This window comes from Ambystoma mexicanum, chromosome 10, assembly GCF_040938575.1.
Source record: "Ambystoma mexicanum isolate Mex_15411 chromosome 10, UKY_AmexF1_1, whole genome shotgun sequence".
Taxonomy (NCBI): domain Eukaryota; kingdom Metazoa; phylum Chordata; class Amphibia; order Caudata; family Ambystomatidae; genus Ambystoma; species Ambystoma mexicanum.
The window spans coordinates 1,632,918,771-1,632,940,932 of record NC_090932.1 but is presented as its reverse complement, the minus strand read 5'-3'; the positions used below and the strand labels follow the sequence as shown (position 1 = coordinate 1,632,940,932).

The window sequence follows — 22,162 nt, the reverse complement described above, 5'->3', positions numbered from 1 at the left end:
AAAGCTCTGCATGTGTCCCCTTGGATGATGTTCCCTTGGCTATTATGAAAAAGCTCTCTCCAGATCTTCTGGTGGAAATCACGGCTGCTATTAACAACTCTTGTCAGTAAGGGTTAGTCCCGCCAGAGTTAAAAGCTGCCAGGGTTATTCCTCTTTTAAAGAAGCCATCACTTGACCCCACTGTCCTGGCTAATTTCCCTTCTCCCCTTCCTCACAAAGCTGCTCGAGTCCCTGGTGTCACATTTACATTCGGCCAAGAGAAGTCTTAACCAGAAGCACAGTACTCTGGTCGTTAGGTTATTTTTCTATAGTCGTAGGGCCAGATAGGTTTTGGAAGGAGGACATATTTTTGGTTTCTTTGGACTGACTAGCACATGTAATTTAATTCCTTAAGCAGGGACAATCCCCTTAGCATTAGGGACAAATGGACCTTTTTTAAAATTTTATTTAATAACTAACTATTTGAAAATGTCCCGAGTGCGTCCGACTCCTCCTTCTGATTTGCCATAGCACACACAAATTACACTTGGAATACAAACACCAATTTAAAAAAAACAAAAAAACGGTGGATATTTTTAAAACAGTTAAGCTTGCTACCTATAAAATGTAAAGTCTACTAATGTTGGGAACGCCAGCATTAAGGCACACTTAGTCCACCGGAAACCAAACATGAAGTCTACAAAGATTGGGATGTTAGCTGCCTCATATTAAAAGTGAGTGTTGTGAAGCAGGAGTGCAGTGTGAAGTACAGTGTCATTTGTAGGGTGGTGGGGTTTGTTTGTGCAAGGGAAATCCGTCTTTTGACTGAATAATTACAAGTTGCTCACCATAGTGACCAACGTACTCTTAGTCCTTAGTCCCCATTCCTACATACTGCACGGGCGTCCCTTCCATGGGACGAGACACAGAACCTTTTTCACCAGACAAAAACCTTCCCCTTTAAATTGAGAGGCGCAGGGGTGGATCCCTGGGAGCATGAGCTGCCCTGACCCTGCCCTCCGGCGCCACAGCTCAGTCCCCAAAGGCGTGTCGACAATAGATTAACATTACCTAATGACACCAGTTTTGTTAGGGGGGAAGATGCTGGGACATATGGAGCAAAGGGGACTAAGAGTACGTTACTCACTACGGTGAGTAACTTCTAATTACCCTTACGTCCTGTCCCCTTTCCTTCATACTGCGTGGGCAATTACAACTGAGTGTAGCCCGAGGGTGGAGAGGAGACCCTCCTTAAGAAAACAGGTTTCTAAGAACCGCCTGTCCGAAACCTGCATCTTATCTAGAGCCGACATCCGAACAGTAATGCTTGCAGAAAGCCAAAGGGGTGGCCCATGTGGCCGCCCTGCTTATGACTTGCCAGGGGACATGCCGCTGGAATGCGATGGTCGTTGCCTTGGCTCTGACCGCGTGGGCGTGCAAGTTGGCTGGCAGTGGCTTATGCTGTCCCTCAAACTTCTTCGATTGTTGTGACCATCCAACGGGCTATACAGGCCTTGGAGAGGCCTGATATCCGTTCTTGATCCGCGAAAAGTGAATTCGACTTGCGGAAGCCCTTGGTCCTGTCCAAGTAGAATTTCAGGGCACGTCTGACATCCAGGCAGTGCAGAACTCTGTCCCTCGACTTTGGGCTCAGGAAAAAACGTAGGCAGCACTAGTTCTTCATTTAGATGGAATGCGGAAGGCACCTTAGGTAGGAATGCTGGGCGAGTCCGCAGGACTACTTTATCTCTGTGAAAAGTAGTGTAGGGCTCTGAGGCGACCAGCGCCTGGATTTCACTTATCCTGCGAGCCGAGGAGAGGCTGACTAGCAAGGCCACCTTAATGGGGACCAGCCTGATGTCCACGGACGCCATTGGCTCAAATGGTTTGTGCACCAGGGCACCCAACAATATAATGAGGTCCCACATGGGGTGTGGCCTCTTGATGGGCGGGTAGAGTCTGGTGACCCGTTAGATGCTTCTTGACAATCGGGTTGGAAGAGGAGAAGACCTCTTCCTTTGAGTTTCTGTAGGCCCCAATGGCTGCCAGTTAAGTGCAGCAAGTGTCTACCTGCACACCCGAGTGGGCGAGGTGCGCTGAGAAGGAGAGCATGTCGTCCAATGTACATGCAAGTGGGTTGATATCCTTAGAGTCTGCCCAGTGGTAGAACCTGGTACACTTGCTCTTATACTGGGCTCTGGTAGCTTTGCTCCAAGCGCCCTGTATGATCTCTAGATTAGCCTGGGATAGGCTGAGGTGTCCTAGCGTGACCTGCTCAGGAATCACACTGTAAGGGCTAGTTTCTGTGGCACGGGGTGAATGACCCTGCCCCCCCCGCCCCCCACGCTGCGCCAAAAGATGTGCTGGGCCCATGGGAAGGCGAATGGGAGGTCTCTCCGAGAGGCTGAGCACCTCCGAGAAACATGGCCTGGGTGGCCACCATGGAGCTATCAGAATGACGCTGAGTTGGTGAGACTCCTTGATCTTTCATATCACCCTATGCATCAGCGGCGTAGGCGGAAAGGCATAGGATGTCATGCTGTTCCACTGAATCTGAACTGGTCGCCCAGGGAACCGGGGCCCTGCCCCTGCCAGGAGGCGAACTGTTGGCACTTCCTGTTGTCCCAGGAGGCAAAGAGGTCCACCTGGGGGTGCCCCAATCTGCTGAAGATCTCCTGCAGTATGAGGTCGTTTAGCTGCCGCTCGTAATTGTCTGCTCCCAGTCTGCTGAGCCTATCCGCCTCCAGGTTGGACGCCCCCAGAAAGTGGATGCCCGTGAGGTAGAGGATGTTCTCCAGGGCCCATTCCCACATGCTGACAGTCAGTCTGCACAGTGGAGGGGACCTTGTACTCCCTGCTTGTTGACATAGAACATGCTGGTCGAGTTGTCTGTCTGAATGCGGACGACCTTGCCCTCGATAGTCGGAAGGAAGGCTCTGAGTGCTAGGCAGATCGCCTTCAGTTCCAGCCAATTGATGTGGTACTCCTGCTCTTGCCGGGTCTAGGTGCCATGGATGCAATGGTTGTCCAGGCTGGCCCCCCACCCCTCGGGAGATGAGTCCGTAGTGATGGTGACCTGCGAGGTAGGTTGCCGGAAGGGCTTGCCTGTCCGCAGGTTGTAGTCTCTGGAACACCATGTGAGGTCTGAGTGAAGAGAAGGAGGAACGATGATCATCTCCGCCTGAGAGCCCCGTTCCTTGTTCCATGACGCCGCGAAGTGCAGCTGTATCCTCCTCATCCTGAGTCTCATGTGGGGGACGGCCAATAGGACCGCTGCCATGAGACCCAGTAGGTGTTGTTAACACCAGGCTGATGTCACTTCTCTGCTGAGGAAGTGCGCAGTGGCCCTCTTGATTGTCGTGATCTAGTCCTCCAAAGGAAAACTCTCTCGGAGCCTGTGTCCCAGATGAGCCCCAAGAAGGTCAGAGTCTGCGTAGGCTGCAGCTGCGACTTCTTAAGATTAAACGAGAAGCCCAGATCGTGCAGTGTGTTCATAAGGGCATGGGAGGAGTGGTGAACCGCTTCCGAAGATGTAGCCCTGACGAGCCAGTCGTCGAGGTATGAGTAGATGTGGATGCCCTGAGGAGGCCAGCCACAGCATTCATGAGTCTGGTAAAGACCCTGGGAGCCGAGTTGAGACCAAAAGGAAGGACCTTGTATTGCAAATGGTAGCCCATGATCCTGAACCGAAGGAAAGAATGATGGGGCTGCCAAATCGGCACATGTAGATACGCGTCCTTCAGACCTAGGGAGCACATCCAGTCTCCCTTGCACAATGTCTCCGCTACAAAAGCTCACGTAACCATCTTGAATATTTGAAGAGGTAAGGAGAGGTTGAGGGTGGAAAGGTCCAGCACAACTCTCAGGCCCACCTGTTTCTTTTTCTGAATGGTGAAAATCATGGAGTAAAAGCCCAAGCCTCGCTGGGAGGCTGGGACTTCCTCCTCGGCCTGGCTCTCTACGAACGACCGAATCTCAGTCAGAAGAGATACTGTTCTAACTTGAGGGAGTGGAGGGGATGAGTGAGGAGAGGCTGGGATGGGTAGGCGGTACCCCGTGGATACTACAGATAGGATCCAGGGGTCCGCAAAATTCTGGCGCCAGCACTGTGCATGGAGAGCAAGCCTGTCCCCCACTGGAGACACGTGGACCGGCGGGGCGTGTCATGCCTTCTGTCCCTGAGAAGCTGTTATGGGGGAAGGGGACTGGAAAAAGCCCTTACTCCCCCCTGCCTTTTTTGTTGCGTGTGCCGATTTGGAGTCTGCGAGCGGTCGGGCTGCCTGGACCTGCGTTCCTGGAAGCAGCGGACCCGCCGTACATACGTCCCTTGTCGGAGAGCTGCTGTGACTAGGTGTACGATTTGGGTGTGGTCTTTGTCAAGCTGGATAAAGACTTGGCTGTTTGCGAGCTGTTTTTCTTCTTGTCCAGCTCCTCGTCCGTGGTGGAGTGGAAGAGGTCCCCCCCCCTCGAACGTCAGGTCTAATATGCGTTCCTGGACATCCGGGTTGAATTTCGTTGCACAGAGCCAGGCTGTCTTCTCATGTCTGTGATGAAACAAATGGCACGGCTAGAGGTGTCAATATGGGTTACGGTGGATTCCATGAGGTCCTGCATCACCAGCCTGGCCTCAGCCAATCCCGCCTTGAAACGCGATTGGCTCTGCGTGGGGAGTTCCAGGAGGAAATCCACAATTTCCCACCATAACCTCTGGTTAGCGGCAGCCAGCTTGGCATCGGCGTTGGCCTGGCAAAGATGCAAGGATGCGTTGTAATACAGCTTCTTCCCGTAAGCCTCCAAGATCTTCTCCTTGCCTATCAGCGACACAGAGGAGGAGGCTGAGGATGACTGCGGCTTTGAGCATAGTGATGCCGCAGCAATCACTGAGGAGTGTGGCTGAGGATGGGACGATAGCAAGAGTGTATCCGCCCTCCAGCTGCCTGTACTTGGACCATGCGTCGATTGACTAGCTGGGCCGAGTGGGGCTTGAGTTAACCCTTTTTCTCCAGGGAGACTACATCGGTCTGCAGTGGAATTCCCGTTTTGGCGGAGGGGCGTCACGTGAGGACTTCCACAAGGACCTCTTCTGCCAGTTGCTCGACCTCGGGCTGAGGTAGGCCCAGGTTCTCCGCTAGCCCTGCAAGACGTTCGTGGAAGGCCTTGGCTGACAAGGGCGTATCAGGGTACTCCCACTCATCTGTATCCAGCGTGTCAGGAGGATCCTGCGTTGGTGGAGGAGTGGCAGGAGCCGTGGGCTGGGGTGCAGGGACCAGAGCCGGAGGCTGCGCCGGAGGCTGGTACGGAACCCCCTGAGGAATCGGCTGAGGTGCCGGAGGTAGAGGGCTGCCTGGGGCCAGGGGCACCGGTGGAGGAGCCTGAGGTGCTGGAAGCATTGGAGGGAGCACGTCCCTGATGGCATCTCTGAGGATAACCCCCATCCGAGGGGACTTCATGAGCCCAAGGAATCTCTCAAAGAACCGGTCTTCACAGGCTGGAGGAGTGGTAAGGGCTATGGGCGGGGTAGCTGGAGGCTGCTGGAGCCGCTGCATACCGTGCCCGTGCGGACGCAGCGGGAACCTGCCCTGCGCAAATGAAGGATAGGCTGTAGGCCACGTACCTGGTTGAGGCGAGTCCCACCTTGACACTCGTTCCTCGCCAAACTCGGGGAATGGCGCTGGACGGGTGCTGATGTCTAGCACGGCGGCCATTTTGTCGAGCTGCCTGCCACGTCCCTGTGCCGTTTTGCTCGGCTCGCTGGGCCCAGGCTCCTCCAGGACTCTTGAGTGTGGATCGCGAGGCCTGCCCTTCTCCTTGGGCCTAGAACCGGTAGGTGTGACACCCTCGAACCGGGGGTCCGTAGAGCTGTGTTTAGGCACCCCCTCGGATGTATTACCTGTACTCTAGCGTAGCCTCTCGGGTGAAGATCTGGTACAAGAACCTTCCAGTCCCTCAGCACTGTCACCCGGAAGATCCAAGGATCCCTCGGCAGCCTCGGTGCACATGCTGGTACAAAAATCTGAGCGGTCCCTCCCGTGCGGGCAAGTCCTTGGTAAGGAGTCTCCCTTGCGGGGTGCGATGGAAAATAGAGGCCCTACCTTGGGCCTGGATCGATGTTTCATGAAGACCTTGAGGTCCTCTGGAGGCGTCTTCTAGAAGAGCTCCCTTCACCTGGCCAGTCCGTTCTTCAGAGACCTCGATGACAGGGCGTTGCATGCTGTACAAGCTTGCCAAACGTGGTCTGGGCCAAGGCAACGTAGGCAAAGGCCGTGGGTTCTGAAGTTGGGAAGAGCCTGTCGCAGGATGGACACCTGCTGAATCCTGTGCAAGTCGACAAGCACCGGGGAGGAGTGTGACGCCTGAGGACTGAGTACCTGAATGATAAAAAGACAAAAGAGATGTAGTATCCGCGTTTGGAATTACATGGCCGAAGTCAAACCCAGGAGTGCTGGTGAATTCGTCCCGTTCCCGTCGATGCGGAAAAGGGGACTGAGGTGTGGCGCCTAAGGGCAGAGTCAGGGCAGTGCATGCTCCCAGGGCCGCACCCCCACGCGCCTCTAAATTTAAAGGGGAAGGTGGTTTCTTCTGGTGAAAAAGGTTCCATCTCCTGTCCCTTGGAAGGGACGCCCCATGCAGTATGGAGGAAAGGGGATAGGACTTAAGAGTACATCATATATATTTTAGGTGAACGCAGAGAGAAGGCTCCAGAAATCTGCAGCTTCCAATTGATTCATAGTGGAAGCAAGTGACAATGAAACCATTATAAGGGCGAGCCAAATAGAATGTGGCATAATAAAATAACAGACCCATACTGAAAGTAAAATAAGTATTGATTTTTTTTTAATGCACTGATAAACTCCAGGCTATTGTTGAGCCAAGCTAGAAGACCTAGTGTAATGTAAAACAAACCACGTCATAGGTACAATTGATTCACCTGGGTCCAAAGAAAGTTATTTCAACTATTGGTAATTTCATGATAACAAATTCAGAAGGGATGATGCGCCCTGACGAAGACCCCCAAAATAATATGCTGAAGAGCCAAAACAAGCATGTTGAATAGAAGATCCAAGATGGCCACCACTCTCCCCCCCAAGGCCCCCGCCTCCCGAGGACGTGCGTGCAGCGTTCTCAGATTATTTCCTCCCACAAAATTGAGGAGCGGCCCTCTACCTCCGTGCATATTGAGCGCGGATTTGCAGCTTCACAAACCCCCACCACTTGCATACAGTGGGCAGAGAAGGGGCGCTTAATGATAGCAGATACAAAAGGCAGTGGGCTGAAGGCTGTCTCGGCGGGATGAGGCATATTGCGGCTAGCGGAAGGCACAACACAGGTAAGTCCGGACCCCTACGACTACCAGGGCCATTGCAGTGCACTAATGCTTATGGACACTGGGATCCAAGTGACTCCCGTTTGCAAGCCCATAAACCTTACAAGATAGCTACAGCAGCACTTGCGTTGAGCGCTTCCCCCGCTGGCAGCATAGAATACACCGTACACTCGGCCCTTTCAAGTGGAATGGAGCAGGTGGTGGGAAAAGCATTATCGAAGCCGCTCTCACGGAACACTGAAGTTAATACAAGTATAATAGGAGGAACAGTGGCCAACAGCAGATAAATACGTGCATTGGAAAGCACACAGCAGCACTGCTGGCATTTACAGGATAACAATGACCCCTGAAATAGGGGGCTAGCAGAAGTGTTTGGTGGGCCCTCACTCATTGCCATCCATCTGTGGAATACCCCCAAAATAGCATAACACTACAAGTTGATACCTCTGGAAGGACTCTGGCACGCAGGTTGGCACAAGTTCACCAAGCAAAGGCACTTGCATTTTGGCTTGGGGGCGAATGGTGTTCTCCACGTTTCTTCCACATTTAGCCTATTGTGTTGCGCCTTTTAAATATGCCCATCTTATGCCATGGGGAAAAAAGAAACTCACCCGGCCAGGGTCCACCAGTGCTGCTCAAAATAATCGAACTAAACAGAATCCGCTTAAAAAGCTTTGGGGGATTCCAGACTAGGTAACAGAAACCACAGTTGAACTCGGGTTATCTTTCTGTAGCTGAGAAATTAGGTCCCCGAAACAACGGTGGTTGCATCTAAAGAAGACATGCAAGTTTTCAGCAATTTAAGGACAAGTTTTCAGCCTCACTCAAAACAGTTCACTACCTTCAACATGGACATCAGGCAATCTTTACCAGACTTCAGAAAAGACATTGCCAGCGTTGGTGAGCAGACTGATGCTAACGAACGGGTGATCCAAGAATTAACTCAGGAGAGTAAACAAATGGATATTTCGCCCTTCACGAGCTAGCCAGGGTGACACGCAACCTTCAACTGCAATGTGAACAATTAGAGAATAGATCACAACGCTCCAATATCGGGATAAGAAATCTACCGGAATCTGTTCTGGACTCTGAATTGAAAGATGTTGTACTCCACATTTTTGCAGACTTGATTCCGGATGAAGAGACTCCCACAATTTTGTTGGATTGCCTACGTAGAACTGGTTCAAAAAGGAATGACCTGGGGGCTCGCCCACGCAATTTCTTGGCCGCATGGTCTTCATACTCACAGAAGGAACAGATTTTAAGGAAGGCCTGGGATCTATCTTCGATCACCTACAATGGGCTAGAGATCCAACTCTACCAGGATCTCTACAAGATCATTCTTCAAAAAAGGCATGCAATGCAATCAGTGGTCAAAGCACTACAATCTCGAGGGATCAAATATAAGTGGACCTTTTCCTTTGGATTGCTTTTTCTGCTCGATGGTAGGCAACATAGGATAACCTCCCTGGAGGTAAGCATGGCCTTGTTACAAATTGAAGAGGAGGAACTGGGAGGCCCATCTGTACCTGAGATTGGTCGCCCGACTCAACGATTTAAGCTCTGGGAATGGTCCACCTCTTCGCCTCATATGAGGAAACAGTAAGTGCATTTGCAAAAGACTGGAAGGCTCGCCTTGGAGGACCTACCCCTAAACCATCCGAATAAGGAATTTTAATAGAAATAGCCAGCAGCGACTGTAATAAGCTTCGTAATATCGGTAAATTTGGAGGAAGAGTTGGAGCACAACATCCTGGATCATATCTGTTCAGGTAACAGATGGGGGTACTAGGATATCCCGCACGTTGCCCTGGGAATACAGTTGACTCACGGCTGAGGTTTGTTGCCCCAGAATTTGTTGGGTACTGTGGCTCACACCAGGGGACTTTTTCTGGGGATTATGGTTGGAAAGTTGGGGTTAGAGGGGGTGTAATTGGAAAGATCCTTAACTGTAATGCAAAAATATGCTATGTTTTGATTTATAAGAACAACAATGTGTCAATCTTCTGCAGTTCTTTGCCATAACTTGCAGAATGTGTAGAATTCAAGTGAGGTGGAATCTTTCCTGAGGCGGCATCAAACAGATTTGGTGGCGCTTCAAGAAACCCATATATCAAAATCTGATAGGAACAAACTGCCTACGGAATTATCCTTCAATAATTCAAGCATGTGCTACGAGCAAAACTGCGGCTGTCTTAATTTCAGTCTAAGGTGGCAGTGGTCTCCAGGTACTTCGAACTCAAAAACATAAGGAGGGTAAATATGCATTTGCCGCCAACAGGATATCCACTATCAAAATAACAGTAGCAACAATATATGTCCCTAACTCAGGCCAGGATGGATTTTTGAAACATGGGATGGGTTTATCAGTTATTTATGGAAGGTGACTTACTAATAGGGGGGGACTTCAATCTGACTTGGGACCCAGTTCGGGACAGAAGTAGGGTAACAAACTGTACTCCACTCACCCCATCACATGGGCGGCTTGATATATTTGTAAACCTATCGTTAGTAGACATTTGGCTCACTCTGAAGGGGGAGGAACAAGGCTACTCTTTCTACTAATGTTCATAGATCTTTCTCCCGAAAATGATTATGTATGGGCCGCTACTGTATTGTTGGGTCGTATAACACATATGCACACTCAATTACTCTTTCAGACCATGCTCCAATTACTGTAGTATTAGATATCCCAACCACCAAGTTGCAGCTTTGGTCCTGGAAATTTCCATTTGCATTATTTCAATCAGAAGTGAAATGGTCACACACGTTACTGGATACCTCAATCTAAACATGAGCGGGGGGATATCAATCAATATAGTTTGGAATGCATTCAAAGCCACAATGAGGCGAAGTTGAATAGCTGCAAAGGCCATAAAATGCAAACAACTGATGGCCCTCAAAATAGAATTAGAGTTTGAATTATCACACATCTAGAAAAAAATGGAAACAAATACAGGCCCTGGAATGCAGAAGGCATTATGTGCAGCAGCTGGTAAACTAAATCTTCACCTCACAAAGAAAGCCGAAAAAAGCTCTTTCATTGCTCAAACAGAGGTATTCTATAAAAGCCAATGAAACGGACTGCCTCCTGGCAGCCAAACTTTGTAAATAAATGGCCTCCCGGACTATCCAACAAATAAAACTGCCATCTGGGGAGATGACCTCTGAAACTACAGGTATTCTAACACAATTTGAGGTATTACATTCCAATTTATACAAACCGGATATGCTAGATACTTCCAAGTAAATCAAATATTTAAAATGAATAGAACTCCCTAAACCCTCGCACACAGAAACTCACAAAAACATATTACAACCGAAGAGGTGCTATGAGTCATTTGTGAACTTCCACTAAATAAATTGTCTGGTCCAGACAGTTTCCCTGCTAGGTTTTATAAAACATACTGCAATGCTTTATCTCTCATTCTTACCAAGCTGTTTAACTCCTTTTTGCATACGGGGCATGGAAGAAACAAAAGTAATATTTCCTAAACAAGGTAAAGACCCGACAAATTGCGGATCTTATCGTCCCATCGCACACATTAATTTAGACGCTAAAATATTTACTAAAGTACTGGCCAAACATATAGAAGATATCTTACCATAATTGATACATAATGACCAGACATGGTTCATTAAATCTACGCAAACACATGACAATATACACAGAGTATGTCATATGCTGGAGAGGGTGGAGAAACAACAGATCCCTGCAGATTTTGTTTCCATAGATGCTGAAAAGGCATTTGACCTTGTGGAGCGGCCTTTTCTTTTTTTGACACTTGAGAAAAATGGGGTTTGGCCCGATTCATATCAAATGGATTAGAGCAAACTATCCAAATCCCTCTGCGAGACTGTTAATAAATGGTCATTTATCTTCCCTCATTACTCTTAATCGTGGTACAAAACAGGGATGCCCCCTCTCTCCAATGTTATATGCGCTACATCTGGAACCATTATTGGCCAAAATCAGACAAATGGAGAGTATTAAAAGCGTTATGTTCGGCGGTACTCAGCACAAAATACTGGTTTACACCGATATGTTGCTTATAGCTACAGATCCGTCAAATACCATACGAGAATCTACAAATGAATTTGAGGAATTTGGTGCAGTTGCAGGGTTGAAAATCAATGTGCAGAAGTCAGAGATCCTAAACTTACCTTTATCACCCGCAGAAACTGCTTACTTGCAGTCACAGACACGGTTCGGATGGGCACAAGAGCAAATTACCCTGTTGGGGATAAAGATCACGCCATTCCTTAAAGGGCTATACGCAGCTAAATACCCCCTCACCCCTGTTAAAGGATAATGAATTACAACTTAACAAGTGGGATCCGCTCACAATATCATGGTTGGGCCACATTCATTTGGTGAAGATGGTAACTCTTCCTAAAGCACTCTACTTATTTCAAGCTCTGCCCATTAAAGTTCCTTTATCCTATCTCAGCCTTTGTGTGGAAAAATAAGACCTAAAAGAAAGAATGGTGCTTGAATTCAGAAGAGAAGTGTTGGGCACAGATGTAATCAGCCCTTGGAGGCCCCCGATTAAGGGAGGCTTTATGGTTACCAAGATCGGATAATCCTATGAACACACATTTGAGCGAAATTATGCACATGGTAGAAAACACATGGGATGAGGTAGTAAAAAAAAAAAAGACACATACAATAACAACTCATCCCACACCTCTTATACCTCTCTTTTCAACCCTCAATAAACCCCCGGCCTGAAACCAAATGCATTCAGGGAATGGAAGATTGCTGGATGCGTGAAGCTGCGACATACGTTTGCGGGAGATATGGTAAAACCATTTACGCAATGTAAACAGGAATTGGGACTTCAGGAAAAATCCAGGTTCCAATATTTCCATGTGCGGCATGGTATTTTAGCTCCCCTAATTAAGGCAGCGGCCACCATGTTGACACCATTTGAACACTAAGTGACATTCAATCAAGGTAACAAGGCCTTGATCTCTAATTTATATAGCATACTGGGGTAAGGGTCACCCAAAATTAAAATAAGCTACAAAACATGCTGGCAAGTTACATTAGGTGAAGAGATCACTGACCAGGATTGGGAGAAACTCTGGCGAACAATCCCCAAACTCACAATATCGATTCAAATAAAATAATTCTGGCTTAAACTTATGGTGCAATGGCACTATACACCAGTAGGCCTATTGCTTATGAAACCTACTATATCTTGTAAATGCTGGATGGAATGCAACCATATTGGGGATTGGGAACATCTCCATAGATCGAGTTGCCTGTCGTTAGCTCAATATTGGGGTGACGTGAGCATATGTATTTCTGAAATCTTTTCTATTCAAACTCCTTTTTCTTTACAAACCTCTTACTTTTGATTGATGATTTTAGACATCGACCGAAACCTGTCCAGAAAGCATTTGTGATATTGCAGCTAGCAGCGTTGCTTGTAATTGCCCAGAACTGGAAACATAAAGAACCACCCCAAATATCTGAATGGCTTGCTAAAGTATGGAACTTTTTATCACTAGAATGGATGATGTACTCTCTACAGGGAGAACTTGACATTTTCGCTGAAGACTGGAATGTTGTACTCAAATTTTTATATAAAGACGTTAGCATTCATTATTGCCCTCAAAGACTGCGCCTGTTGGTAATTGCTCGATATGCTGAGCAAAAACCATTGTTGTTGGATGTCTTTATTTCCACATTGCTTTCTTTTCCGGTTATTGTTAAATTTGTTTTTTGCAGCATTCAGGTGAGGGTTTGGGGTGTTTAGGAGGGGTAGCGGTTTGTGATTTAACCTTGAAAAACCAATAAAAACCAATAAAAACCAATAAAAAAAACCAAGCATGTTTATCCTGGATAGATGTAGGGTTGCCGTTGAATTACCTATCCATACAAATATTAGATGTAGTTTTAACAAATGTTTCATTGTTATTTATGATTATTAAGACTTTTTGGACATAGTGCATTATTGTTTAGGCACAGCGCTCTATTTCACCACACATCATCTGTATCCCCCTGAATTTAAATTAATATGAATATTTTATGAAAAATTAAATTGCGATGTCATTTACGAATAAATCATACTTGTTTGACTGTGCATACCTTGTTGATTTGTTATATTGTTGGAGCTCTATCAGTGCAGTATTAGACTGCTGGGTGAAATACCATACACAAAAATATGCATGTAGGGGGATGGTGGACTATTGATTAGTGTGTACAATCGAGATACAAAACACGTGACCACGTTTTTGCTGTGTGATAAAAGGTCTCATTAAGATGTATAAGCGGAAAGACCCATCCCTGATTAATAAGTAGGTTTCCACACCACACACTTTAAATATTGAAAGGTAGGTAACATCTGTGCTATAGTTGAAAAGTGAGCTATGTAGTAGTGCATGTAAGACCGGTGTGTTCGCAATAGCCTGTCGTTTTCCCCTCTAGCTCTTCAAAATTCTTATTTTAGCCTGTGCATTTTAGATATCCTCTGCAATCCCTTGTTCACCTTTTCTGTGTAGTGAACTATGAGCGAAATGTAGATCTGCCAGGAGAAGGGTCCAGGGCATTTGGGGCTCACAATAGGGCTGATATCTTAAAGTATTTGCGTCTTCAATGCCCCTTGCATCATAAGCCTGACTTAGACAGCCTGTGCTGATCAACTGCGTTCCTACAGAATCTTTCTTCTTTCTTGACCGATGATGCTCCTGACAAATCGGTAGCATTTAGAGGTATTACAAACAATCACAACAAATCTTCCATCATCTCCTTTAAAACTGGCAGCAGTCAATCATGAAAGACTTCACACCTGCTTGCAAAACCCATACTAATATCCTCGAGATGAAACCCAGTGAAAGTAAAACTACAGATCCAGACGGTTCCTCTGCAGACTCTACTGGTGATCTCTTACTAAGTGTAAGAGGGGCAGAGCCAGTACAGGATGTTCACACATCTTTCCATGCGTATACTGATGAGAACAATAAGGTATACTGTCACTAGCAGGTGGCCAAGCAGGAGCAACCTGGGATGCTCAACAGCACCATTCCTGTGGCATTCGACTGAGAGAATCCATTTATTTCCAAGCAGGCCATGCAAATTTAAAATGTAAAAGAGTTCCAACGGGAAAGATAGCTTTTTGAGATAGCCAGCTCATAGCACCTTCCAGAGGAATATTCACAGGTTAAATACACACAGGATGAACACAAATTTAATAAAGAAGACAAGTAAAAATAATTAGAACTCAATATGGAAATCAGATCACAGCTGAAAATATAAGATTATCAATTCTAATGATATACCTGCTACAGCTAATATTATAAATGTATTTAATCAGGCAAGATTGCCTACTTATAACCATAATAATAACCAAACATACACGCTTCTACTAATCATCGGCTACACTGCACACTCACACAATGAGCAGATGTAATCATCAAGGCACTGTAGTCAATAATCAGAAGATAATTCATGGAAAAAGTGGCCTAAATATAGCGCTAGTAATACGTACTACAGGCTGTCCGGCAGCTTGCGTTAAAGGCTTCAGCAAAGCAAGGACATTTAACGAGGGCACCGGGACGTCTGCTCCGGTATAGCCAGGGGAACGCATAACTGAAGCTATTGGCAGCCCTGGGTTACCAAAGTGGTAACCCGGGGTATTACAAAAGAAAAGGGAATCGTATATCCTATGCAAAGATGGCCACCATGGTTGTGGAAGGTGGGGCTCAGTCAGCTGGGAAAGCGAAATGAAGGGAAGCTGCTGCAGCGGCGGGCACTGCAGCCACCACCATCGGGTAAGATGCACTTACTGCATCTGACTTTGCTTATTTCTTCACTTCTAAAGTGAATTCTCTTTCTTCTGCCATTTCACTTATTTCTCCGACTTCTTCCTACTGTTTCTCCTTCTCCTAGAGCGGTTCTGTCTTCTTTTTCGCCTATCGTTAACTTTGATGCCTCATCTCCTATTTGAGAAGGGATATTGCTTTTCTCAAATATTTCCTTCTACTCGTATTTCTAAAATCTATCCCTCCCTCAATTACTATATCACCAGTCTTCTTAATCTCTCTCTTACCACTTCTACTTTCCCTCTTCTATGTAAACATGTCTTTATTCTTCCTGTCATGAAAGAACCCTTGTTGGATCCTGGAATTCATTCCAATTGTCTTCCCATTTCTCTCCTTTATCTTTCTAAATTGTTGGACTGCCTCGTTTACTCCCGGGTTTCTTCTTTTGTCCTTCTTAATTCTATTTTACCTTGTTTCCAGTCTGGTTTTCCACCCCTTCACTCCACGGAAACGGCTCTTCTTTCCGTCTGTGACCCTCTTCTTTCTGCCCGCTACGTTACACACTCTTATATTCTTGGACTTATCCATTGCCTTTGATACAGTGGATCACACATTACTTTAATCCCTTTCCTCTTTTGGGATTTCTGATTCTTTAATCACATTCTTTCAATCTTATCTCAGTATATTGGTCCAGTGTTCGCTCTGACCCCCTTTCTCTTTTGCACAGTGTTACACAAAGGTCTGTTTTTGGCCCATTTCTCTTCTCTCGTTATACCTCTCCCTTGCTAATATTGTATGTCTGTGATAATTGAAAAGTCGGGAATTTCGAATTCGAAAAGATCAAATTAGAATTGCCCTACACAAAATAAGTACTAACAGCACCCCCGCCTGCAACTCAGTCCACTCTCCAAACCCCACAACTTACCTGCGGTAGGATATTTACCTGCTCTCCGTAGCTCTTCGCCTGCGATGCGAGTTCCGCCTCCCCATTGCGGGGCGGAACTTCCGCCGCAGGGTCCAATTTCTCTCACTTTTGTTTTGTAATCTGTCTTTGTCCCCTGCTTTCCTTTTTGTGGAAGCCATGAATTACCATAATGTCGCTCAAGGGGAGCGGTGGGACACCCATGCAATCTCTGCTCCCCTTATTTGGCTTTTTGGGAATCATTTCGTTTTTTTCATTGCCGATTTTGGCATTTTATCCCTTTTGGTTTTTTTTCCCAGCGGCTACCCTAATATCTCATCTTTTGGGTTATCTCATCATTTTTATGCTGACGACACCCAACTATTTCTACCTTTTCTTTTACACCTCCTATACACATGAATCTCTCGGCCTGTTTCTCTGCAATCAAAACCTAAACGCCGGATCTCTTTCTTGTCCTCCATCTTTCTAAGAATTAGGTTATCTTTTTTCCTACAAATACTATTCCTCTGCCTGTTTCTCCTCCCTTTTTCCTATTCTCCCCTTCTCATCTGCCTATCTCTCTTGCTTCCCGGAATCTTTGCCTTTATCTTGGCATTAATGTTTCTTTTGCTCATCACATCTCGATTATATCCCATTCCTGCCGTTTCCATCTTTTCAATATTGGGGAAAGTTAGACCTCTTCTAACTTTCAGTGCCACTAAGCCTCTAATCTCTTCTTAATCTTGGCTCGACTATTGTTTTGTTTTATTCTTCTATTTGGTCTCCCTGTCTCTCATCTAGCTCCTCTTAAGTCTGTTTTTAACTCCTCTACTCGTCTTCTGTATTCCTTATCTGTCACTCCATCTCTGCATCTATGGCCTCTCTTTGATGACTACCCTTCAAATTTAAACTTAAATTCAACTTTCTCTGTATAGTATTAAATCACTCTATGGACTTGCTCCCATTTGTCTTACCTCTTGTTTCCTTTTATGTTCCTTCTCGTTCTCTTCGCTATAAAAACCCACTTTCTGGGGGCGCAGTTGCGTGCAAGCAAGATGGCCGTCTGATTGTCCACCTCCTCTCCGGCGAAGATCCTGATTAAAAAAATCCGTTATTGGAACCACCCACGGCACCAACGCAAGACATGTGTGTTCCCTAACCCTCGGTGGAACTCCTGGGAAAAATCTGGTTTCAAATCAGAGAGACATGCCTGAAACAGCGATCTAACTAGGTACAGCGAGCCGGTGTGTGAAGGGACCCCTGAAGCGAGAACCACGCGGTATTCACTGCTGCGGCAACTTTGCTGGGCCTTGGAGGAGGCGGAGCTAATTCTCCCACTTGACGCGCACGGGATGCCTCTGACTACATCCCCGCGGGCAGACTTGCACCCGGTCTCCCCCAGACGCTGAGGCGTGTGCCGCAATTGGAGTGGTGCTCTGAGCCCCTGTGACGATCGTGGTGGAGAGCGGACTATGGGCGAACAAATACCTGGTGGGCCGACCACACTACTGGCAGTGACCCGAACGATAGCCGCAGTTGGTGGCGACCTCCTGCCGGCCGTGTCCTGTGGCCTACACCGAAGCAGCTCTAAAAAAGAAACCACCGCAGCCAAAAGCTGGCCATGTAGGAGGGCGCAGTAATTAACCCGCAAAACTGTCCTCCAGTGGACCGCAGAAGGCGGATGACGGGCCAGGGAATCGAGGACGTGTTGCAGCACAACGCATACTACGGAACTGGGGCCGCCTGCCGCAATTCACCATAACAGCACCGATAAATAAGTGTACCCCATTCACCCCCCCAAGCCCATCCCAGATAAACCTCTGTTTTTTTAAAATTTGGAAGCGTATACTCTGCTGGGTTGGACCCACGACATTGGGCGTACTGGGGTGGACGCCACAAGTTACTATAACCCCTATAGACGGCCTAAATTAAGCCCATCCTCCTCCTACAATCTGTTTAGCGGTTGCTGTGGTGGCATAACGGACCCAAAGATACTCATCTGCGGATCCCACATGGCCGATTTCACAATCTACATGGGTACTTAGGCGATCACTACCCGGTTGTTGGGATACTTAGCTTGGGGTGTCTGGTGCAGTTCCCCTGTGGAGGAGGAAGGGGCTGAAGAACGCAGGAGAGCACAGCCCACACTGCAGATAAGTGGGTGCCACAGACTACACCTAATGGGCAGACCAACATACAAACTCATACTATTCTAAATACTCTGCGCCACACTGCACGCCTCCTGAGTGATCTGGAGGAAAAAACCACCCACGAACTCATCGTACATTCCCGCCGGGTCAGAGACCACATATCTTCTCCCAGGTTGAGAGGGTTCCCATATAAACTCGTATAATCCGGCTGAGAACACACTGAGAGGACAGGTATAAATCCAACTCCACTGTCAGCGGGGCATGCCACGGAAACATCAGAGGCATTAAAAGATAAATTACACAACCTTAGTAGTCCGATCAGCTGTAAACACCGCAAATCGGGCAACCTCCGTTCTGGAACTGGGAACCCACGTCTGGGGTGAAAGACATTACACAACTTTGGTGTATACAAAGCTAAGTAATACGTGGGAGTACACAGTCCACTCGGCAGAATCAGTGAGCCTCACATGGTGCAAAATGCTCTGCAACCACACTAGCAAATAAACCCGAATCAACCGGAACACCCTGTATAGCCCTGAACGAGAAGCTCCTAGTGTTTGAACCAAGAATCTAATGAGAGGCCCACACACAAGTCCAAAACTTGCGTAAATAGAGGCTGCAGACACCAACACCCAACTGAGGTGAACTGACACATGCAGCTTATCAATCCAGCTGCGCTCACTCCGGGCATACACACGTGCACACGATGACTGCAAAGGTACTTTGTTAACCGACCAGACTGATCCGACCACACAGACGGCTGCCAGCAACCCATAACACATCTCTGGGCAATGCCAAGAGGGATTAACGCCAAGAAGAAGACAACTGGCCCAATGGATTCCTACACAAGCTCCCAAAGACCAGCCAACGCGCCGACACAGAGGGCCGAACCCCCGCTACATCATCCAAAAGCGGCAAATTTGACCATCTCCTCACTACAGTACAGAATGGCTTCATGGCAGTTAATGTCAAATTGGACGATATCGTCGCCACTATTGTCTCACTCAAGGCCATAGTTGGCAAAGAAAGCGCGAGGATCACTGAGGCAGAAAACAGAATTGGAACCAACGAAGACTCCATTGGCCAAAATATCCACAACATAACGCTCCTGAAAGGCGAAATGACCAAACTACATGGTAAATGCGACGACTTTGAATCAAGGTCCCGCCGCAACAATATATGTATAGTGGGACTAGCTGAATCCATCTGCAAGGGCCCCATGGAGCCTCACATTGAATCGCTCCTTAAAGCTTTTTTTTGTGTAAAGTCCTTTTCGGGAACACTTTTTGGTGGAGATAGCGCATTGCACACTTGCCCCTGTGCCCAAGTCAGGGCCCCTCCCCGTACCATTAGCGCCAAACTACTAAACTACAGGGATAGAGATGCGGCCCTTTGTTTGGCAAGAGAGTTGGTGCCACTCCGACATGGTGGAGACAACATCCATATATACCCTGACTTCGTTGTGGGGGTACAGATGCAAAGCAGATCCTATGACCCGGTTAAGAAACAACTTAGATTGAGATTAGTCCCATATGCCCTGATGTTCCCGGCGAAGTTGCACATACAACATGGAGGACGCGCAAATTTTTTTGAACACTCAACAGCAGCCATGAATTATATATAGGCCTCCATTCCACTCCCACTGCAAGGACGAGAACTAGACCAGAATGACCAACACCCGGTTGATGACAGGAGAGGCCTTGATGACTGAATGGGGAAAAACTACAATGTCCTTTGACAAAGTTCAATATTGGTGTCTGAGTGGCACCGACTCATGTTTATTAGTGGTTGCCTGATTATTGGGGCTTGGCATCATGGAGCCTGCCCACAACGCTTGCACCCCCGGAGAGCTCCACCAGTTAATGAAATGGGTTCATCATCATTTTGGGGTTGATGGTGGGGTATGGAGTAAAGTTTCCCTCGGCACTTGCCCGAGACAGGTTGAGAATGTTAACTGTTTAAAATCTGAGAGTTTTGTTGCATCTGACACAGCTATAATAGAAGATTCTTTTCAGTGCCCAGGTCACAGATCTGTGATTAGGGAGGACTATGGTGCAGGCTGATGGGGGAATGATTATTAAACTCCTCTCCTGGAACGTCTGGGGCATTAACAATCCTATTAAAGCCCAGAAAAGTGCAGCATACGTTACTAGACATAACCCCCAGATCATACTGCTACAGGAGACACATGCACTTGGATAGGTCTGTATTGGTTTTCTCCCAAGATGGGGACCGCTAAGGTATTACACTGGGTACTTGACCCAATCTAGTGGGGTGCTCACACTAATCCACCCGAAACTGGGATTCCGACTCTGGGACACTAAAATAGACTCCCAAGGTAGATATGTACTAGTTTGGGGGGAGGTGGCAGAACAACACATTGTGATCGTTAACACTTATGGTCCCAATATTGATGACCCCGAATTCTACAGCACCATACATAATATGCTGACCACAACTGACGACCCATCAGTGATATGGGGGTGGGGGGACTTCAACCCGATACTTGACGTGGCTCTGGCCCGGACCTCAACTACCCCCCGCCCTCCCACTAAAGCTGCCCTCACCTTAAGTCAGATAATGCAACAAATGTTGATAGTTGATATATGGCGAGAATTACACCCCCGGGAAAAACAGTTTACTTACTATTCATCGGTACACGATTCTGAGTCACACATTGACTACTGGCTAATTAGTTTGACACTTTTGGATACAGTATCGAACTGCGAGATGTATCCCCATACTCTCTCAGACCACTCCCCAATATCAATTAACTTAACTATACGAAACTCTACACTGTAGGCTAAATGTTGGAGGATGTCCCCCGCCATGCTAAGAGACCCCCAAGTATGTGAATCTCTTCACATCGAAATAGAGGAATTCTTCAAACTAAAGGCTGGATCGGTAGATAAACATGCTACGCTATGGGAGTCATTCAAGGTATGGGTGCGGGTGCCATGATGGCCAAGTCCACTGGGCTGTTGAGGTCTGTCAGGAGAGAACTAAACATAGCGGAAGCAAAGCTTGAATTGCTGGAGTTCAAATACAGCACCACACATAGTAAAGAATCCCTCTCCGATTTACATACAACACTGATCGAATTCAATAAACTTGCTGATCGGGAGAACCAGTACATGGCCACCCCAGCCCAAGCTCGAAGATATGGGGAAAGCAACAAGGCTGGGAAATTCCTGGCCCAGATGCTTAAAGCCGAAAGCCAGCATAGCCCCATCACCAAGATACAGATGGCTAATGGAGCGATGGTAAACCGAGATCAAGATATTATTGATACGTTTGCTGAATTCTATAAGACCCTGTACGCCAACCGCGATAGTAAGTCAAAGGAGGAGATAACCAATTACCTACATGCACTTGACCTTCCAACACTCAGTCCAGAAACACAAATGATATTCGACACTCCCATCACATTGGAGGAAATCATCGACGCAATTAAAGCTTTAACCTCAGGTAGAGCCCCGGGATCAGACGGCCTGGGTTCCGAATTATATAAGGAATTCCAAGACAAATTAGCCCCAGTGTTGTTGAAAGTCTGGGAAGAAGCCATGGAGCGGGGAACGCTGCCGATTCAATGCACGAGGCAGTAATAACAGTTCTCCTCAAACCCTGTCGGCCTTAGCAGGATATGGCCTCATCTAGATCTATCGCTGATTAATACAGATGCAAACATTTTTGCAAAGATTCTTGCAACCAGACTACTGCCCTATATGCCCATATTAGTGCACCCCGACCAGGCCTGCTTCATACCAACCAGGTCCACAGCCCTAAACCTGCGGTGACTCTTTGGAGTAATGGCACAAGTAAACCCAAAGGCATCTGTAGCCATAGCGGCTCTGGATGCCGAAAAGGCCTTCGATTCTGACACCTGGTTTTACCTGTTCTTAGTCCTTGAGAGGTTCGGACTAGGCCAGTATTTCGTTAAGTGTGTCCGCTTATTTTATACGAACCCAGGTGCGAGAGTACTAACTAATCACACCATGTCATCTTCTTTTCTATTAAATAGAGGGACCTGGCAGGGGT

At 47.2% G+C, this 22,162-nt stretch overlaps 1 protein-coding gene across 1 annotated transcript in view; it reads right to left on the bottom strand.

Moving 5' to 3' along the window:
- Positions 1 to 22,162, bottom strand: part of TXNRD2 (thioredoxin reductase 2) — a 1,379,521-nt gene that overhangs the window by 1,100,334 nt on the left and 257,025 nt on the right. The gene's annotated exons all lie outside the window — the stretch shown is intronic.